We start from the raw sequence: 8985 nt of genomic DNA, 5'->3' as shown, positions 1-8985 counted from the left end.
CCCAGTCAGCTGGATTCTGCACACTCAGTTCATTTAAAAACATCCCAGTGTGTCTGATTTCCATATTTTGCTTCAGTAAAGCAACATTTAAACACACTCAGCTTCAACACAGGAGAAAGAGTTGGAGAGTCAAAGGCAAAGAGTTTCTAAACAAAGCTTTATTTGCATTACTTATATATGCTCACTGTCATTCCACCATAAAAAACATATATCCAGAATGTTTTGGCAAAGGGAAGCCATTGACTCGGCCAGTGAGGCTTGTTAAATTCAGCTGCATTCCTAAACTTATGTAACATCCTGTTCTATTCAGTAGCGTATTAAGTGCTGCATCAGTTGCTCTGAAAACATCTTGCACACAAGACAATTTTTGTGAATCATACAGAAATGCTAAATTGGGTCTTGATGTTGTTCACAGTGGCTCACTCATTCATGGCGTTTATGAGGGGTGTCAGGTTAGTTGTTTGGGAGTTCTTCTGATGAGAGAGAACCAGCGTGTTAAAAGACCTACCATTATGCAAGAATAATTGCTGTTAATAGAATAGCAAGGAACAGTAGTTTCTGGTGCATACTGGCCCACAACAAGTGCTTAAAATGTTTGTCACGGAGTAAGGAGTGTGAAGGAAAAAAATATTTCCTTCGGTGAAACTATAGACGTATTTTAAAAATAATAACGGTAATAAATATAGCTGCAAGCTGTAATTAACAAGCCAAGCACAACACAGGTAAAATGAGAAGCTAAGGAGCTGTCATTAATTTTAAGAGGAAACACCCATATTTCTAAGAATTTTCTTAGAATTTTGTTACATGGAGCAACTCTTATTTTTCATGAATACGGGCCCAGGGTTCTCCAGCTCTGCTTCTGAAGAACTACCTTCCTGCAGACTTCAGCTCCAACCCTGCTTCAACGCACCTGTCCCACGAGTTAAAGGCCTTAAATCTGAGCCTGAAAATTGAATCTGAACAAAATTAAATGAGATAATGCTTAAAACAAGAACAAATGTCAAAGGGGTAATGAAAACTTTTTTTTTTCTGTTTGAATTGAGTTCATGTTTTCTGGGCCCATGAGCAGAGCCATGAGCAGAGTTTTTTTTAATCATAAACACTTTATCGGAAAACAAGGCTTACCTTAAAGGTATAGTACACCCCAAAATGAAAATCTGATGTTTTTGATGTTCTACTGAAGAAACAAAGTCACATCAGATAAACATCACATTTTCATTTTTGGGTGAACTGTCCCTTTGAGTAATTATTGTTCTGAAGTAAATCTATCTTGATTTAAGACTCTTTAGACATTTTCACTGCAAAGTAAGACAAGATCTCTTGAAAGTTGTGTCCTCACATTTTTTGAGTGTTGGTAATGCAACTTGTGTGCTTCCCAGACATTTTGACCAGTTGTTTCTAGTTTATTCCTTGAATTTTCTTTACTTCGTCTCTAAAAGGTCTTAAAAATGTAAGACTTAGCTTCATAAAACCTGTTAACAAAAAACTGTAAATGTACATCAGTGATACTAAAATAGCACTGGAGTAAAGGAGGTCATAAAGTGTTAAACTTGTTATGAAACATGATATTTGTTCTCTGCCCAATACTTTGGTCCTGGACTTTCTGTCCTTTTCTTTTTCTGTTTTTGTCACGTCTCTCTCTCTCTCTCACTTCCAGCTGTTTGTACAGAGAGTGGTAGAGCAGGGTGTCCAGTGGCAGCTCTCCCACACTCGCGCCGCTCCTCCTCATCCAGCGCTGGAGCCAGACTGCTGCTCAGGCTTTATATCATTTAACTGCAGGGATAGATGACGGTAATGAAGACGGCTCCTCACCGTCTGCTCCTCATGGGGTAACATCAGGTGAGGAAATGAACACACATCAGTGTCTTTTAAACTCGATGTCGTTAAAGGGAGTAGTTTTCACTGAATGAAAATGCTGTCATCGTTTACTCAAGCGATATGAATGTGTTTTATTTTTTTATTTTTTGGCAAACGAGCAAAGCACAAGGCCGAAAAAACACCATTAAGGCATAAGAATTTTTTTTTCTCCAGAAAATCTGTGCACCATTTTCAAAGTCTACTGAAGCCATCAAGTCAAATTTGTAGACCAATCATTCTGGACCAACAGATTCATTGAATGGACGTGGTTCAAAAGGATGATTGAATAATTCATTTGCAGAAGATTCAGTCTGTATACACAGCTACTCATGGATGTTTGATTATTAAAAAAGTTAGCTGAATCTTACAATTCCGTTTTTTGTGTGTGTATTCTTAGTTTCCCAATTAAGATCTAAATTCTGAATTGTTAGATATAGTTGCAGTTACCTTTTTATTTTTTATTCCGTGACCGAAACGTGCTTCCATAGCTACTTTGGAATAGCTGTCAATAAACATAGATGCGTTTTGCTTGCAGTTACAAAACCTACCAGTAGGTGCTCAGAAGTGTTTGGTAATCAGCAAAATAATACGCATGTAATATCAATATCATATCATGCACTCAAAACATTCTTGTGCAAAGATAAGAAAAAGTGCAAAATAACACGCACATTAATCGTTATTACAACAGACTTTAAAGAGGAATTCCAATCAGTGGAAGAATGCAGACGTTCAAGAACTGATTGTGGAATCAAAGTATTTCTGAAATAATGAGTCTCAACTAGGGTGATGTGTAATATTTACATTCCGCAAACTCTCGGTGACCATTTCCCAAATCACATAACTGCCTCATTTTCCCATGGTGCAATTACCCTCCAAGAATGGTGTTGTTATAAGGTACCTCCTCTCCCTGCCTTTGAGGTTTCCACCTTTCTCTAAATTGTGCTTTGTCCACTTAGATGATAATCTGCTTCACAGCACATGTGTCAGATGGAAGGAATGCTAATCTGGAAGAGGTGCAGAGCTTGGACTTTTTGGCAGCCAGTTTCCACTCTGCACTTACTTTCCATGTGGTGCCGCTCCAGAGGCTCCGGCTTGAGAAGCCTGTTTGGGGAACGGAGGTGTTGACGGATCCCAGATCGCCCCATTGGCCACGCCCCCCATCTGAGGGTCACGGCTCTGAAGGACAACTGACCTGAACTTCTGTTCCAGTACCACTTCCAAATCTGTAGTTCATATTAAGGGTAATACAATCACACTGTGTTTGCTCTAACCCTGGGCTTTGAAACCCAAACTGTATTTTATTCAATTCATCAGTCAGACGGTGATTAATCAAGTCCTTTCTCTCGCTCTCTCTCTTTCTCTCTCTCTCTCTCTTGCTCTCTCTCTCTCTCTCTCTCTCTCTCTCTCTCTCTTCTTAGTCTGGAATGAATGATTGTGATTCCTCAATGAAGATGTTAAATGTGTGAGACCTAGGTTTGCTGATCTTCACCTGTCAACTCACATGGTTTACGGGGACTCTCCATAGGCATAATGGTTTTTATAGTTCACCCTTCACCAACTCTACAAAATTGGGGTTGATTTCGACTTCACATACAAGTAGAATAGGCTGATTAAATTTGTCTTTATTTTAATGTGATACAAAATATTGTTCAGCAGTGATTGATATATGATTTAAGACTGTAGTGTACATAAGTTTACCGTATTTTTCGGACTACTAGTCGCACCTGAGTATAAGTCGCATCAGTCCAAAAATACGTCATGATGGGGAAAAAAACATATATAAGTCGCATTTATTTAGACCCAAGAACCAAGAGAAGACATTACCGTCTACAGCCGCGAGAGGGCGCTCTATGTCTTCAAGGGTTAGTTCACCCAAAAATGAAAATTATGTCATTAATAACTCACCCTTATGCTGTTCCAAACATGTAAGACCTCCTTTTATCTTCGGAGCACAGTTTAAGATATTTTAGATTTATTCTGAGAGCTCTCAGTCCCTCCATTGAAGCTGTGTACGGTATACTGTCCATGTCCAGAAAGGTAAGAAAAACATCATCAAAGTATTCCATGTGACATCAGAGGGTCCGTTAGAATATTTTGAAGCATCGAAAATACATTTTGGTCTAAAAATAGCAAAAACGACGACTTTATTCAGCATTGTCTTCTCTTCCGTGTCTGTGTGAGAGAGAGTTCGAATCAAAGCAGTCTGGATATTCGGTTCGCGAACGAATGATTCAGTTCACCAAATCAAACTGAATCGTTTTAAACGGTTCGCATCTCTAATACGCATTAATCCACAAATGACTTAAAGGTGCCATATGCAAAAATTGAGGTAAAAATATCCAAAACATGACCTACACGCATCAAAAGAATGAGAAGAAATAAGGGAGATGATGTCATAAAAAAAATGTCAAGTTATACTGCTGTAGAGATATCAACCTTAATTAGCATTAGCATTAGTAGCCCCGGCCCGACAGGTGTTGTAATACCAGTTTCGGCCTTGTTAGACGGTATGCGGGCAACATAACCACCAGCCAACCTGCAATACATGAATAACTCGCACAGCTTGTGGGCGTACCTGAACCTGATGTCAATCATGTGGAAAGTCCAGCCCACTACTTCATTTCAGTTCAGGGAAGAGAGAAGAAGGATGGCTCAAGCCCTTAGCAAGAGACCACCACCCGCTACAGGGAAACAACCGCGCTCGGAATCACAAATCAAATCCGATAAGAAAAGGAGCCAACCAGAGTAAACATCGGCACTGCTTTTAATCGCTGGAGACAACTGATGGACCTGAAAGAAATGAGGTTCGACTCCGAACTTGCAACATTTCTTTTGGATTGGTAAGTTAGATGCTGTTAGTATTTCGCTAGAAGTTTGTTTTATATGTTTGTGTATTTGTTTTCGGGAAGTTATAACATAGAAATGTATCGAAGGCTGTTCGATAAACGTGCTAATGTTAGCGATGGCTAACCGTAGCTGCGTTTGATAATTAGCTAACGTTAGCTATAACTTACCCATTTTTTAATATCATAACTAACCTGCTCTATCTAGTCTGTTGGTCTCCGTGTCCTCTTTGCTTCGTGGTTTTTCTGTGCGTGAAAAAAATTGATGTGTGGAGTGAAAGCATGTGAAAAGAGTCAATTGCGTGTGTCTCAGGAGAGTTGGCTTGAGAGTTGGCAGCTCTGGTTACGTTGGTTGGCGCTAGCTTGGTCAACATCAGCTGTCTGATGTTGAACAATGATGTTGACAGAATGATGTCTGTCAAATTAATTTAATTGAAATAATGTGTATATACAACTCAAAATGTAATATGAACAAAACGAATAGGAACATATTGACTGGTAAAGGTGAATGGGAGTAGCTTGAAGATGTTTCAAAATCACTTGACATCACCCAACGTTCCTCTGGAGGCAAAACGTCCTCTTAGGCTTCGATTACTTGTCGGCTATGGCTATAGGGTTGTTGTGAAGGTAGGGGTGGAGCATAGAGACTATGCCGTTTCTCGTTTGTTACTCTAGAGTAAACCAATTCACTTTATTGAGGCATACTGCCTCCATCTGGTATGGAATGTGGAGTATGGCTTGATTTTTTTGCCAGACATGACAGATGTCTGTTAAGCTGATAACTTTTTTAATGTGGCTGACACTCCCTCTAAGTTCAAACAAACCAATATCCCGGAGTAATTCATTTACTCAAACAGTACACTGACTGAACTGCTGTGAGGAGAGAACTGAAGATGAACACCGAGCCGAGCCAGATAACGAACAAAACATTGACTCGTTCATGAGTCAAGAACCGTTTCTGTCAGACGCGTCCGATTCGTGAACCGAGGAGCTGATGATACTGCGCATGTGTGATTCAGCGTGAAGCAGACCGACACACTGAACTGAACTGATTCTTTTGGTGATTGATTCTGAACTGATTCTGTGCTAGTGTTATGGGTGAGGGTAAACCGAAGGCTTGAATCAAGGGCAATCATCGCAAATGACACCATTACGTCGAGCACAAAAGAACCGGTGAACCGCTTTCTTCAACCGGTTTATTGAATCGAACTGTCCGAAAGAACTACTGGTGATCCGAACACCGATGCAACCGCTTCTTCACTCGTCAATGAGTCAGTCTATTGTTCGTTATCTGGCTCGGCTCGGTGTTCATCTCCACAGCAGTTCAGTCAGTGTACTGTTTGAGTGCATGCATTACTCTGCGATATTAGTTTGTTTGAACTCAGAGGGAGTGTCAGCCACATTAAAAAAGTTAACAGCTTAAGTCATTTGTGGATTAATGCGTATTAGAGATGCGAACCGTTTAAAACGATTCAGTTCGATTTGGTGAACTGAATGATTTGTTCGCGAACTGGATATCCAGACTGCTTTGATTTCAACTCTCTCTCACAACAGACATGAAAGAGAAGACAATGCTGAATAAAGTCTGCGTTTTTGCTATTTTTGGACCAAAATGTATTATCGATGTTTCAAAAAATTCCAACGGACCCTCTGATGTCACATGGACTACTTTGATGATGTTTTTCTTACCTTTCTGGACATGGACAGTATACCGTATACACAGCTTCAATGGAGGGACTGAGAGCTCTCGGACTAAATTTAAAATATCTTAAACTGTGTTCCAAAGATAAAAGGAGGTCTTACATGTTTGGAACAGCATAAGGGTGAGTTATTAATGACATAATTTTCATTTTTGGGTGAACTAACCCTTTCAGTGTAGACTACAGGAGCACTGTGCATCATCTCTGAGAGGCAAAAGTTTGACATGCTTCTTGTTTAAGCCCTGCCCAACTGTGATTCTGTCCCAATACAGACACACGCACAACCCTAACAAACACATGACATCACCAGCGTCTTCTCACGTCATAATTCATGCATTCATATCTATGTTAAATTATGGGGGTGCAAAAGACCCACAGTTGAACTACCACACTCTTAATTATTCCAGACATTCTGTTCCCATACCCCAAATTATTCTTCCCATGATCCCATGCACTCCAAACCCCCAGTGCTGACTTTGCCCTCCTATTATGGCTTTTCCATTTTCACGCTATTACGGTGTCGAGTGCCGACGTAGCAGAGCTGTACGGTGTGTTTCTGGGAGTGTGGGACTTCCCTTATTCAAGGCAGCTGAATGAAGTCGTAGCTGGCACAAGAAGGCCACCCCTGAGCTCAAAGACATCAGTGTTTTTTTAATTGTCATCCTCTGTTTGTCAGTGGTCTCACAGGGCCTCTCAGAAAGTAGTGAGACTTCCCGCAGGCTGTGTCATAGTGTATATGAGCATGATGAAAACGTATTACCTCCTGCTTTCTCATGGGCATTTAAAAGCTAGCGTAAGCGGAGCTCCATGCTGACTTATCTCGCTATACGAGCACCAGGCCTCTCCTCGAGGAGCAGTTCGACTGCATGAGGCCATTAGGAAGCAGCTTTAGCTGAGCTCATCATAATTGTTCTAATCCAATTGGCCTTTTCCTGTTTCTTACGAATAGGCTTTATAACTCTGAGGACGACATTAAAAAGCCCTAAAAAATAGCTGGTTCCATTATGCATTTAGCGGTCACCACATAAACAAGCTAATATGACTGTTTTACTGTGGAGAACAACAATGAAAACAAATCAAAATGAAGGGAAAAAATCTTAAAGGGATAGTTAACCCGAAAATGTTGTGTCATTATTTGCTTACCATCATCATCCGCTTTCTCCGACTGGTATGACTTGCTTTTTTTCTGTGGAGACAATGACAGACTGTGCACTATGAAAATGAATGAGGGCAGAAGTCATCAAGCTCCAAAGGATCATAACAATATAGTCTTCATGTCTACTGTGACAAGTTTTCTGAAGTTATTTCATAGCCTTGTGTAATTTGTTTTTCTGGGTCAACTAACTCTTTAAAGACATTTCGTGTTCAACTCAAACAGCTGTATGTGTGGTCAATTTGACACATACATAATTAAAAAAAAATTAAGAAATAAAATAAAAGGTAATTAAATAATGATAAATTCTGTAATCAATTATAATTAGAACTCAAATGTTTTTAATTGTATAAAAGCATTTACATTAATTCTTTAATTCTTTATATTAATTTTGTGATTTATTCTTGTCTATTATTTGAGCTGTAAAGCTGTTTAGACCTTTTTTGCAGTTGTTTTAGGGTTCATGTCATTAAATTGTCATGGTGACTAAGTTATACTAAATGCTTAATTGAAACAGTAAGTAAATAAACATTAAAAAATTTGCTTCAGTTCCATTGTAAGTGCCTCACTATAAATCAGACTGTATACATTTAAATAAATAAATACATAAAGTCTTTTTATTTCTTAATTTTTTATTATTATAATTTGTGTGTGTGTGTGTGTGTGTGCGTGTGTGATAATCCACATTATGCAAGAATAGCACAATAGAACCCCAAGTATTCCTCTAAAGAAGGTCATACTAATAAAAGTAATAAAAAGTTGTTGAAATTCAGCAGGTAGTTGTGAAAGTACAGCAGTGCGGTCGATTTCCAGCCGTGATTAAAGATGCTGTGTGAGCAAACAGCTCAGGAACTTTGTCAGAGATAAAGCAGCAGACGTTCTTTACATGATGATGTCACACTTAAATTTACCCGCATCTACCTTGAGACCGCTCTATTTCGCTAGTCATAGCACATATATTTCATATGTGGTAATGTCACGACTAAATGACTCATGTTCTGTCTGTCTGTCTGTTTTTCTTCCCTCACTCCTTTTTGTGTTTATGTGAGTTTTTATCTGGAAAACATCCGCACTTGCCAAGAGAACACTCATCCTTCTTTGAGACGGCCAACACATGGTATACAATTTTGGAATTAAGATGTGAATACCTTGCAACAGATCAGCCTGCTCTTACAGTGATGATGTCACACACAATGGCACCGGTGTCTGTGCAGATTAGTCATACTGCCTTTTTCAGACTCAATGATATCATTACAGTTTTGTGAATAACTCACCGTGTCAGGGCTTCTGAATTTTACTGGGAGATGGGGAATATTCTGCTTTAAATAATGAAAGCATAAACAGCAGTGCGCGTGTCATCCTGAGAGTTTGGGGAATTTGTGAGCACACGTAACCAGATGACTCACATTAGTCTACGTGGACATAGTTGTCC

The 8985-nt window shown here is 39.4% G+C and overlaps 1 long non-coding RNA gene across 2 annotated transcripts in view; it reads left to right on the top strand.

Annotated features, from left to right (window-relative positions):
* Positions 1-1651: 1651 nt before the first annotated feature.
* Positions 1652-8985, top strand: part of LOC113116531 (uncharacterized) — a 35392-nt gene continuing 28058 nt past the window's right edge. Inside the window, exons 1-3 of one of the 2 annotated variants that reach the window (XR_003294034.1) lie at positions 1652-1839; positions 2814-3098; positions 3276-3648. This is a non-coding gene — a long non-coding RNA (uncharacterized LOC113116531). Of the gene's footprint in view, positions 1840-2813; positions 3099-3275; positions 3649-8985 lie in introns of those variants that run through there. The other variant, XR_003294033.1, reaches the window with a different exon arrangement.

This window comes from Carassius auratus, chromosome 16 (assembly GCF_003368295.1).
Source record: "Carassius auratus strain Wakin chromosome 16, ASM336829v1, whole genome shotgun sequence".
Taxonomy (NCBI): Eukaryota; Metazoa; Chordata; class Actinopteri; order Cypriniformes; family Cyprinidae; genus Carassius; species Carassius auratus.
The sequence above is the reverse complement of the archived record's forward strand: the minus strand, read 5'-3'. Positions and strand labels throughout refer to the sequence as shown.